This window comes from Phoenix dactylifera, chromosome 4, assembly GCF_051530095.1.
Source record: "Phoenix dactylifera cultivar Ajwa chromosome 4, Ajwa_hap1_PhDact_Kaust_v1.1, whole genome shotgun sequence".
NCBI lineage: Eukaryota > Viridiplantae > Streptophyta > Magnoliopsida > Arecales > Arecaceae > Phoenix > Phoenix dactylifera.
In genome coordinates, this window is record NC_143193.1 from 19976748 (window position 1) to 19988185 (window position 11438).

Sequence of the window (11438 nt, forward strand, 5' to 3'; positions counted from 1 at the left end):
CTAAGGTGTGGAGTGATTGATTATAACCCTATTTGATTTTGATGAGCTCAAATCATTTGAGTATATCTTATGTTATACTAATGAATTCAATCTAGTGTTTCAGTCAAATATTTGTAAATCTATGTTCAAGTGTCTCTAGCTTTGGTTCAATACACTTTGGATAAGTAAGGAATTCAATTTGAACCAAAGTCTGAATCTCGAGTCGACTCCGGAAGATTACGAGTCGACTCCAAGCGTATCAAAAGCTCTGGCACAAGCTCGAGTCGACTCCTGCACATTACGAGTCGACTCCGACTGAGAACAGACAGCCGGGCAGAAAGATTCATCTCAGAACCTGTCAACGAGTCGACTCCTGAAGAATTCGAGTCGACTCCGATGCTTGTCGAGTCGACTCCAGCATAGTACGAGTCGACTCCATGGAGTAACTGACAGAAAGACAGAGAAGTCATTTTGGACTCTGAGAGCCGAGTCGACTCCTGAAGAACTCGAGTCGACTCCGATGGTTGGCAGGTCGACTCCTAAGGAAGCAAGAGTCGACTCCCAGAGAAATGCAAGGCTAAAAGTCAGAGAGCCAACTTCGATGTCTGAGAGCCGAGTCGACTCCCGCAAAGTCCGAGTCGACTCCAAGGCAGCGCAACCCCAAAGACAGAAGACTGTATTTTTCGTCTCTGAGAGCCGAGTCGACTCCTGTAAAGTCCGAGTCGACTCCAAGGCAGCGCAACCCCAAAGACAGAAGACTGTATTTTCGTCTCTGAGAGCCGAATCGACTCCGAGACAGTTCGAGTCGACTCCGAGACAGCATAGGTCAACAGACAGAAGATCGGAATTTTGGGCTCTGAGTGCCGAGTCGACTCCCAGAATATCCGAGTCGACTCGAGTGAGCAAACTTGAAAGAAAGATCTCTGGATTCCTTAGAACGAGTCGTCTCCAAAAGTGCCGGGTCAGCTCCAGACATTGAAGAGTCAACTCCAGGTTCAGTCGAGTCGACTCCAAGTCAAGACAGCACTTTAATTCAAATCCAGAATAGTTGCCGAGCCGTCTTCAGAAAAGCATGAGTCGACTCCTGCAACAGGCGAGTCGACTCCAGATCGCGCGAGTCGACTCCGATCCCAACGGAAACATTATCAGGAGTTGCAGAATGTGCAGAACGGCCTTTAATCTGTGTCTAACAACTATTTTTCTTGGGAAATGGCTTAAATAGCCTGAGTGAACAGTAATAGAGTAAGAGAGAGACTCCATTCAAAGCAAAAGGGATTTCCACCAACCAAAAGCTCTCAAGAGTGATTACACGAAAAAGAAGGAAGAAGTGCATTGAAGTCGACTCTCCAACTCTCTTCCTCACATTCAAGGCTCTCCTCCTGACAGCAAGTCTACATCAAATTTAAGAGGAGTCAAAGAGTTTGAAAAGCCCCTTCCTCCATCTCCAAAATCAGTTTGAGGGCTTCTTACTCTTCCTTGCTTAAATTGTTTAAATACGCTTTTGAGAAGCTTTCTTTTTCTGTTTGTTTCAAACTATTTGTTTCTTACTTGATTCAATCAGGGGATTGAATCAAGGGTGTTAAGGTTTGTTGGTGAGCCAAGGTTAAAACCAACGGTGTAAGGGTTTGATTGTGATCCCGAAAAAATAATCGGGTGGTTCTAGTCGGTGAGCCTGTGAAAACCGACCGAGTTCGTTGTGATCTCGTAAAACAACAAGTTGGGTTGTGAACTTGTAAAACAACCGGCTGTAATCCGAGGGATTATAGTAAACTCCCAAGTGAGGCTTGGGGAGTGGACGTAGGAGCAAGGGTTAGCTCCGAACCACTATAAAATTGCTTGTGTTTGTGATTGTTTCATTGCCTCTTTCTTTCCCTTCATCCACTGCATACAGCAACTAATTAATCCACTCACAAAAGTTTTAATTAGTTACTCACAAAGTCTTTTAATTGCAATAATTATTTTAAAACCCAATTCACCCCCCCTCTTGGGTTGTCTATCTGGGCAACAAGTGGTATCAGAGCCGGAACTCTTCTACCAAAAGAGTAAAAGATCAAAATGACAACCCCATTTGGATCTTCTCATATTAAGGGCCAGTCCACCCATAGACCTCCGTTCTTCAATGGAACCGACTACTCATATTGGAAGGCTAGGATAAGAATATTTATCCAAGTACAAGACTATGAGATGTGGACCACCATACTTAATGGACCATACATCCCATCAATTTTTGTAGAGGGTGTTACTATACCCAAACTTGAAAAGAATTGGGATGACAATGATATAAGGAAGGCACAACTAAATGCCAAAGCAATGAATGTGCTTTATTGTGCTTTAGACCGAAATGAATTTAATAGAGTCTCTAATTGCAATTCTGCAAAAGAGATATGGGATAGACTTGAAGTGACCCACGAGGGCACAAATCAAGTAAAAGAATCCAAAATAAATATATTAGTTCATAAGTATGAATTATTTAAGATGGATTTCAATTAAACTATCACTTGTATGTTTACTAGATTTACTGACATTGTCAATGGCCTAAAAAGCCTTGGCAAAAATTATACTAATAGTGACCTTGTCAGGAAAATTCTTCGTTGTTTGCCAAGGTCATGGGAGGCCAAGGTTACCACAATCCAAGAAGCCAAGGACTTGAACAAGCTTCCACTTGAGGAGCTTCTTGGATCCCTAATGACGCACGAGCTCACAATGAAACAACACAGCGAAGAAGAATCCTCTCATAAGAAAAAGGTAATAGCTCTCAAATCTACTTCTTCTAACAAGAATTTATCTTGCAGTAGCAGCAGTGAAGAAGAAGATCATGAGGGAGATGATGATGAGGCTCTTCTCGTACGTAAGTTCAGAAAATTCATCAACCGAAAGAAGTCCTTTCATCAAAGGAGAGGTTCCTCAAGTTCCTATTACAAGGATAAAGGTAAGGAAAGGGAAAATGAGGGAATCGGATGCTACGAATGTAAGAAGCCGGGACACTTCAGAGCGGACTGTCCTTTGCTCAAGAAGGCCAGCAAGTACAAAAAAAAGAAAGTCCTCGTCTCCACCCTATCGGACTCCGATTCATCATCATCATCATCGGATGAGGAACAAGAAGAAAAGGCCAACCTATGTTTTATGGCAAACGAAAATGAGATAACATCTGAAACGCATTTAGATTTTACCTTTGATGAATTGTATGATGCGTTTAATGAATTAATGGATGAATATAAGATAATAAATCTTAAGAATAAAGAGCTAAAACTAACCAATCAATCTCACCTCCATAAATACGATAAATTAGTTAAGGATATGGATTTTATCATTAAAGAAAATTTAGAACTTAAAACAAGCAAGCAAATGTTAATTCAAAAAACTAATACCTTAATTAAAGATAACGAAAAACTAACCAAGGAAATTTCTGAACTTAAAAAGGATAAACAAACTATTAGAGATAATCTCACAAAAGACTTAAATGCACTAAAAATAGAAAAACAAAAGTTGGCACTAGAACTTGAAAAGTACAAACCTTTTGTAGAAAAGTTTACATATAGTTCTAAAAAATTGGAAATGATACTTAATAGTCAACGAGCTGTGTTCAATAGAGCTGGTTTAGGGTATAAACCTAAAAATAAGCAAAAGCTCCTTAGTATTTTTTTGTAAAAGCAGGAAAAAGCAAAACTAAGAAAATAACCTGTTTTTGCTGTGGAACAATAGGACATAAAGCTAATGTGTGTGATCATAGAAAAGAAAAAGCTAAAGGAAAAATTAAAAGGGTTTGGGTTCCAAAAGAAACCAACAGTACTAACCATGAAGGACCCAAGAAAACTTGGGTACCTAAAATTGTATGATTTCCTTGTGTAGGAGTGTCTTGCAGCCAAGGTCGACAAAAACTGTTGGTACTTGGATAGTGGCTGCTCAAGACACATGACGGGTGACAACGACCAATTCTTCACCCTTGAGCCTAAGAAGGGAGGTGCTGTGACATTTGGAGACAATAACCAAGGTCACATCATTGGTATAGGTAAAGTACAAATCACCCCTTCAACCTTTATTGATAATGTTCGATATGTTGATGGTCTTAAGCATAACCTACTTAGCATTAGTCAATTGTGTGATAGAGATTTTGATGTTCTGTTCAAACCATCTTTATGCATCATAACCAACTCAATTGACAACAGTTTAGTATTTAAAGGAATAAGACGTGGCAATGTGTACGTAGTAGATCTTGAGGATCTTGCCAAACATAACCCCTGTTTAGTTGTTAATGATACTAAGGATAATGATGCAAGCTGGTTATGGCACCGTAAGTTAGGTCATGCAAGTATGGATACAATATCAAAACTAGTTAAAAGAGATTCCGTGATAGGTTTGCCAAAACTAAAATTTGAGAAAAATAAAATCTGTGAAGCTTGTCAATATGGCAAACAATCAAGGAACTCCTTTAAATCCATAAATTGTGTCTCTACCTCTAGACCTCTTGAACTACTACACATGGATCTATTTGGACCAACTAGAACCACAAGTCTAGGTGGAAACAAATATGGTCTTGTTATTGTAGATGATTTTTCTAGATATACTTGGGTCATGTTTTTAGCTCATAAAGATCAAGCATTTTCAGTATTTATGAAATTTTATAAGGAAGTAACTAATGCTAGAGATGCTTCAGTCATAGCTATTAGAAGTGACCATGGAACGGAATTTGAAAATCATCTATTTGATGAATTTTGTAGTAAAAAGGGTATAACTCATAATTTTTCTGCACCTAGGACACCACAACAAAATGGAGTTGTAGAAAGGAAGAATAGAACCCTAGAGGAAATGGCTAGAATCATGCTATGTGAAAGTAACCTCCCTAAGTATTTTTGGGGAGAAGCCATTAATACATCATGTCATATATTAAATAGAGTTTTATTGAGACCCATTATAAAGAAAACACCTTATGAACTTTGGAAAAATAGAAAGCCCAAAGTAAACTATTTTCATGTTTTTGGATGTAGGTGTGTGGAGTGATTGATTGTAACCCTATTTGATTTTGATGAGCTCAAAGCATTTGAGTATATCTTATGTTTACTAATGAATTCAATCTAGTGTTTCAGTGAAAATCTTGTAAATTTATGGTTAAGAGTCTCTAGATTTGGTTCAAGACAATTTGGATAAGTTAAGAAGTCTATATGAACCAAAGTCTGAGACTCGAGTCGACTCCGGGATATTACGAGTCGACTCCAAGCGTATCAGAAGCATTGGCACAGGCTCGAGTCGACTCCGGAACATTACGAGTCGACTCCGACTAAGAACAGACAGACAAACAGAAAGACCCAACTCAGAACCTGTCAGCGAGTCGACTCCTGAAGTGCGCGAGTCGACTCGGATGCTAGCCGAGTCGACTCCAGGGTAGTATGAGTCGACTCCAGGGAGTTACAGACAAAAAGTCAGAGAGCAGTTTTCGGACCCTGAGAGCCGAGTCGACTCCTGAGGAACGCGAGTCGACTCCGATGGTTGGCAGGTCGACTCCAAAGAAAGTGAGAGTCGACTCTCAGTGTAATACAAGGCAAAAGTCAGAGAGCAACTTTCGGACACTGAGGGCCGAGTCGACTCCCGCAAAGGCCGAGTCGACTCCGAGACAGCGCGACCTCAAAAAGATAGAAGACAGTATTTGTGTCTCTGAGACGCGAGTCGACTCCAAGAAAGTTCGAGTCGACTCCAAGGCAGCGCTACTCCAAAAAGATAGAGAATTGTTTTCCGGATACTGAGAGCCGAGTCGACTCCGGAACAGTTCGAGTCGACTCCAAGACTGGACGAGCCAAAAGACAGAAGATCGGGAGTTCGGGCTCTGAGCACCGAGTCGACTCCCAGATTTCACGAGTCGACTCGAGTGAGCCAAGTTGAAGAATACATCCATGGATTCCTTGGCATGAGCCGACTCCAAAAATGCCAAGTCAGCTCCAGACTTTGGGGAGTCGACTCCGGGTTAAGTCGAGTCGACTCCCAGTCGAGAAGACCACTTTAATTCAAATCGGGAACAGTTGCCGAGCCGACTCCAGAAAAGCATGAGTCGACTCCTGCTACAGCCGAGTCGACTCCAGATCGCGCGAGTCGACTCCGATCCCAACGAACACATTGTCAGGATGTGCAGAACGGCTAGAAAAGTGTGTCTAACGGCTAGTTTCCGTGGGGAATGGCTTAAATAGCCACAGAGGACTGTAGCAAAATAAGAAGGAGAGACTCCATTCAAAGCTAAAGTGATTTTCACCTACCAAAGCCTTTCTAGAGTAAATACAAGAGAAAGAAGGAAGAAGTGCATTGAAGTCCATACTCCCAACGTCTTCTTCGCATTCAAGGCTCCTCATCTGATAACAAATCTTCTTCCCACTCACGAGGAGATTGCAGAGTTCGAGAAGCCTCCTTCCTCAAATCTAAAAATCTGTTTGAGGGCTTCTAACTCTTCTTTAGTTATATTGTTTATATTTGCTTTTCAAGAAGCTATTCCTGTATTCTTTATAAACTGTTTTCTTGTCACTTGATTCAATCGGGGGATTGAATCAAAGGTGTAGAGGTTGGTTGGTGAGCCGAGGGTAAAACCAACGTGTAAGGGTTCGATTGTGATCCCGGAAAAACAATCGGGTGGTTCTAGTCGGTGAGCCTGGAAAAACTGACCGAGTTCGTTGTGACCTCGTAAAACAACAAGTTGGGTTGTGAGCTTGTAAAACAACCGGCTGTAATCCGAGGGGTTATAGTGAATTCCCAAGTGAGACTTGGGGAGTGGACGTAGGAGCAAGGGTTAGCTCCGAACCACTATAAAAACATTGTGTTTGTGATTGCTTGTGTCTCTCTCTCTTACTCACATTTCACTCACATCACATAGTAACTAATTAATCATCTTGCAAAAGTATTAATTAGTCATCCGCAAACGTTTTAATTGCAAAATTATTTTAAAATCCAATTCACCCCCCCTCTTGGGTTGTCTATCTGGGCAACAAGTGGTATCAGAGCCGGAACTCTTTTACCCTAAGAGTAAAAGATCAAAATGACAACCCCATTTGGATCTTCCCACATTGAGGGCCAGTCCACCCAAAGACCCCCATTCTTTAATGGATCCGACTACTCATATTGGAAGGCTAGGATGAGAATATTTATCCAAGCCCAAGACTATGAGATGTGGACCATTATACTAAATGGACCCTACATTCCATCCATCTATGTAGAGGGTGTCACTATACCCAAACTTGAAAAGGATTAGGATGACAATGACTTTAGGAAGGCACAACTCAATGCCAAAGCAATGAATGTGCTCTACTGTGCATTAGATAGAAATGAATTCAATAGAGTCTCCACCTGCAATTCTGCAAAAGAGATTTGGGATAGACTTGAAGTGACCCATGAGGGCACGAATCAAGTCAAAGAATCCAAAATAAATATATTAGTTCATAAGTATGAATTATTTAAGATGGATTCTAATGAAACAATCACCTGCATGTTCACTAGATTTACTGATATTGTCAATGGCCTAAAAAGCCTTGGCAAAAATTATACTAACAGTGAGCTTGTCAGGAAGATTCTTCGCTGTCTACCAAGGTCATGGGAAGCCAAGGTGACGGCAATCCAAGAAGCCAAGGACTTGAACAAGCTTCCACTTGAGGAGCTTCTTGGATCCCTAATGACGCACGAGCTCACAATGAAACAACACAGTGAAGAAGAGTCCACCCATAAGAAAAAGGTAATAGCTCTCAAATCTACATCTTCTAACAAAGACTTGTCTTGCAGTAGCAGCAGTGAAGAAGAAGATCATGAGGGAGATGATGATGAGGCTCTTCTCGTGCGCAAGTTCAAAAAATTCATCAACCGGAAGAAGTCCTTTCATCAAAGGAGAGGCCCCTCAAGTTCCTATCACAAGGATAAGGGTAAGAAAAGGGAAAATGAGGGGATTGGATGCTATGAGTGCAAGAAGCCGGGGCACATCAGAGCTGAGTGTCCCTTGCTGAAGAAGGGGAGAAAGTACAAGAAAAAGAAAGCCCTTGTCTCCACCTTATCGGACTCCGACTCATCATCATCATCATCGGATGAGGAACAAGAAGAAAAGGCCAATTTCTGCTTCATGGCAAATGAAAATGAGGTATCATCCGAGACGCATCTAGATTTTACCTTTGATGAATTGTATGATGCATTTAATGAATTAATGGTTGAATATAAGGCTATAAATCTTAAGAATAAAGAGCTAAAACTAACCAATCAATCTCACCTCCATAAATACGATAAGTTAGTTAAGGATAAGGACTCTATCACTAAAGAAAATGTAGAACTTAAAACAAGGAATCAAATGTTGATTCAAAAATCTAATACCTTAACTAAGGATAATGAAAAACTAGCCAAGGAAATTTCTGAACTTAACAAGGATAAACTAACTAAGGAAATTTCAGAACCTAAAAACAATAAACAAATCTTGAACGAGAATCTCACAAAAGAATTAAACACTCTAAAAACGGAAAAACAAAAACTAACTAATGAACTTGAAAAATACAAACCCTTGGTTGAAAAATTTACATATAGTTCTGAAAAATTGAATATGATACTTAATAGTCAACGAGCTGTATTCAATAGAGCTGGTTTAGGGTATAAACCTAAAAATAAGCAAAAACTCCTTAGTAATTTCTTTGTTAAAGCAGGGGAGAGTAAAATTAAGAAAATAACATGTTTTTGTTGTGGAACATTAGGACACAAAGCAAATGTATGTGATTATAGAAAAGGAAAAACTAATAGAAAAATTAAAAGGGTTTGGGTTCCAAAAGGAACCAACATTACTAACCATGAAGGACCCAAGAAAACTTGGGTACCTAAGATTATATGATTTGCTTATGTAGGAGTGTCTTGCAGCCAAGGTCGACAAAAATTGTTGGTACTTGGATAGTGGCTGCTCAAGACACATGACGGGTGACAAGGATCAATTCTTCACCCTTGAAGCTAAGAAGGGAGGTGCTGTGACTTTTGGAGACAATAACCAAGATCACATCATTGGTATAGGTAAAGTACAAATTACCCCTTCAACCTTTATTGATAATGTTCGATATGTTGATGGTCTTAAGCATAATTTACTTAGCATTAGTCAATTGTGTGATAGCGGTTTTGATGTTTTGTTCAAACCATCACTATGCATCATAACCAACTCAAATGACAATAGTTTAGTTTTTAAAGGAATAAGACGTGGGAATGTGTATGTTGTAGACCTTGAGGATCTTGCCAAACATAACCCATGTTTAGTTGTTAATGATACTAAGGATAATGATGCTAGTTGGTTATGGCACCGTAAGTTAGGTCATGCAAGCATGGACATAATATCAAAACTAGTTAAGAGAGATTCCGTAATAGGTTTGCCAAAACTAAAGTTTGAAAAGAATAAAATATGTGAAGCATGTCAATTTGGCAAACAATCAAGGAATTCCTTTAAATCTATAAATTGTGTCTCTACCTCTAGACCTCTAGAACTACTACACATGGACCTATTCGGACCAACTAGAACCACAAGTCTAGGTGGAAATAAATATGGTCTAGTTATTGTAGATGATTATTCTAGATACACTTGGGTCATGTTCTTAGGTCATAAGGATCAAGCATTTTCAGTCTTCAAGAAATTTCACAAAGAAGTAACAAATGCTAGAGATACTTCAGTCATAGCTATTAGAACTGACCATGGAACCGAATTTGAAAATCATTTATTTAATGAGTTTTGTAGTAAAAAGGGGATAACTCATAATTTTTCGGCACCTAGGACACCACAACAAAATGGAGTTGTGGAAAGAAAAAATAGAACTCTAGAGGAAATGGCTAGAACCATGTTATGTGAAAGTAATCTCCCTAAGTACTTTTGGGAAGAAGCCATCAATACCTCATGTCATATATTAAATAGAGTTTTATTAAGACCCATTATAAAGAAAACACCTTATGAACTTTGGAAAAACAGAAAACCAAAAGTGAACTATTTTTATATCTTTGGATGTAGGTGTTTTGTTCATAATAATGGAAAAGATAATCTAGGAAAATTTGACTCTAAATCTGATGAGGGTATATTCTTGGAGTACTCTACAACTAGTAAAGCCTACAGAGTCTTTAATAAAAGAACCCTAGTTATAGAAGAATCCATACATGTTGTTTTTGATGATTCTAGTGATATCTCTTCTAGCAAGAGAGTTAATTTTGATGATGATGCTGAAATTCTTGAAGAAAAGATTGATGAGATGACGTTACAAGATGATGAACAAAAATTAATTGGAAATGCATCATCAAGCCAAGAGGATATGATGGATCATGGGCTAACTAAGGCTTGGAGGTATGCTCACGGGCATCCTAAAGAATTGATTTTAGATGATCCATCTCAACCTGTTAGAACTAGAGCATCTCTTAGGAACTTAAATAATCATCTAGCTTTTGTCTCACATTTTGAGCCCAAACACATAGGAGAAGCTGAAAAAGATGTAAATTGGATAAATGCAATGCAAGAAGAATTAAACCAATTTACTAGAAACAAGGTATGGAATCTAGTTGAACGACCTTCTGAATATTCAATTATAGGTACCAAATGGATTTATAAAAATAAACTTGATGAAAATGGAATTGTAATAAGGAATAAGGCCAGACTAGTAGCAAAGGGGTATAATCAAGAAGAAGGTATAGATTTTGATGAAACTTTTGCTCCTGTAGCTAGACTTGAGGCAATTAGACTTTTACTAGCATTTGCATGCTCTAAGGACTTCAAATTATTTCAAATGGATGTAAAAAGTGCATTTTTAAATGGGTATATTAATGAGGAGGTATATGTAGAACAACCTCCTGGTTTTGAAAATCATCAGTACCCTAATCATGTATATAGATTGAACAAAGCACTTTATGGTTTGAAACAAGCACCTAGAGCATGGTATGAAAGACTTAGCAAATTCCTACTAGATCATGAGTTCTCTAGGGAAAATGTAGATACAACACTGTTTCTTAAGAAGAAAAACAAAGATATGTTAGTAGTGCAGATTTATGTTGATGATATTATTTTCGGTGCTACTAACAATCGCCTCTGCGAAGAATTTGCTGACTTAATGCAGAGTGAGTTTGAGATGAGCATGATGGGAGAGCTGAACTATTTCCTCGGGCTTCAAATCAAACAATCAAAAGAGGGGATCATCATCAATCAAGCTAAATACATCAAGGAGATGCTTAAGAAGTTTGATATGGAAGGAAACAAGCCAATCAGCACACCCATGAGCTCATCATACAAATTAGACCAAGATGAATCAGGTAAATCTGTAGATCAAAAGTTATATAGAGGTATGATAGGATCTTTATTGTATCTCACTGCAAGTAGACCTGATATCATGTTTAGTGTATGCATGTGTGCTAGATATCAGTCTAATCCTAAGTAATCTCATCTAATTGCAGTCAAGAGAATCTTTAAATACCTAATAGGAACAAAGAATATAGGTTTATGGTATTCT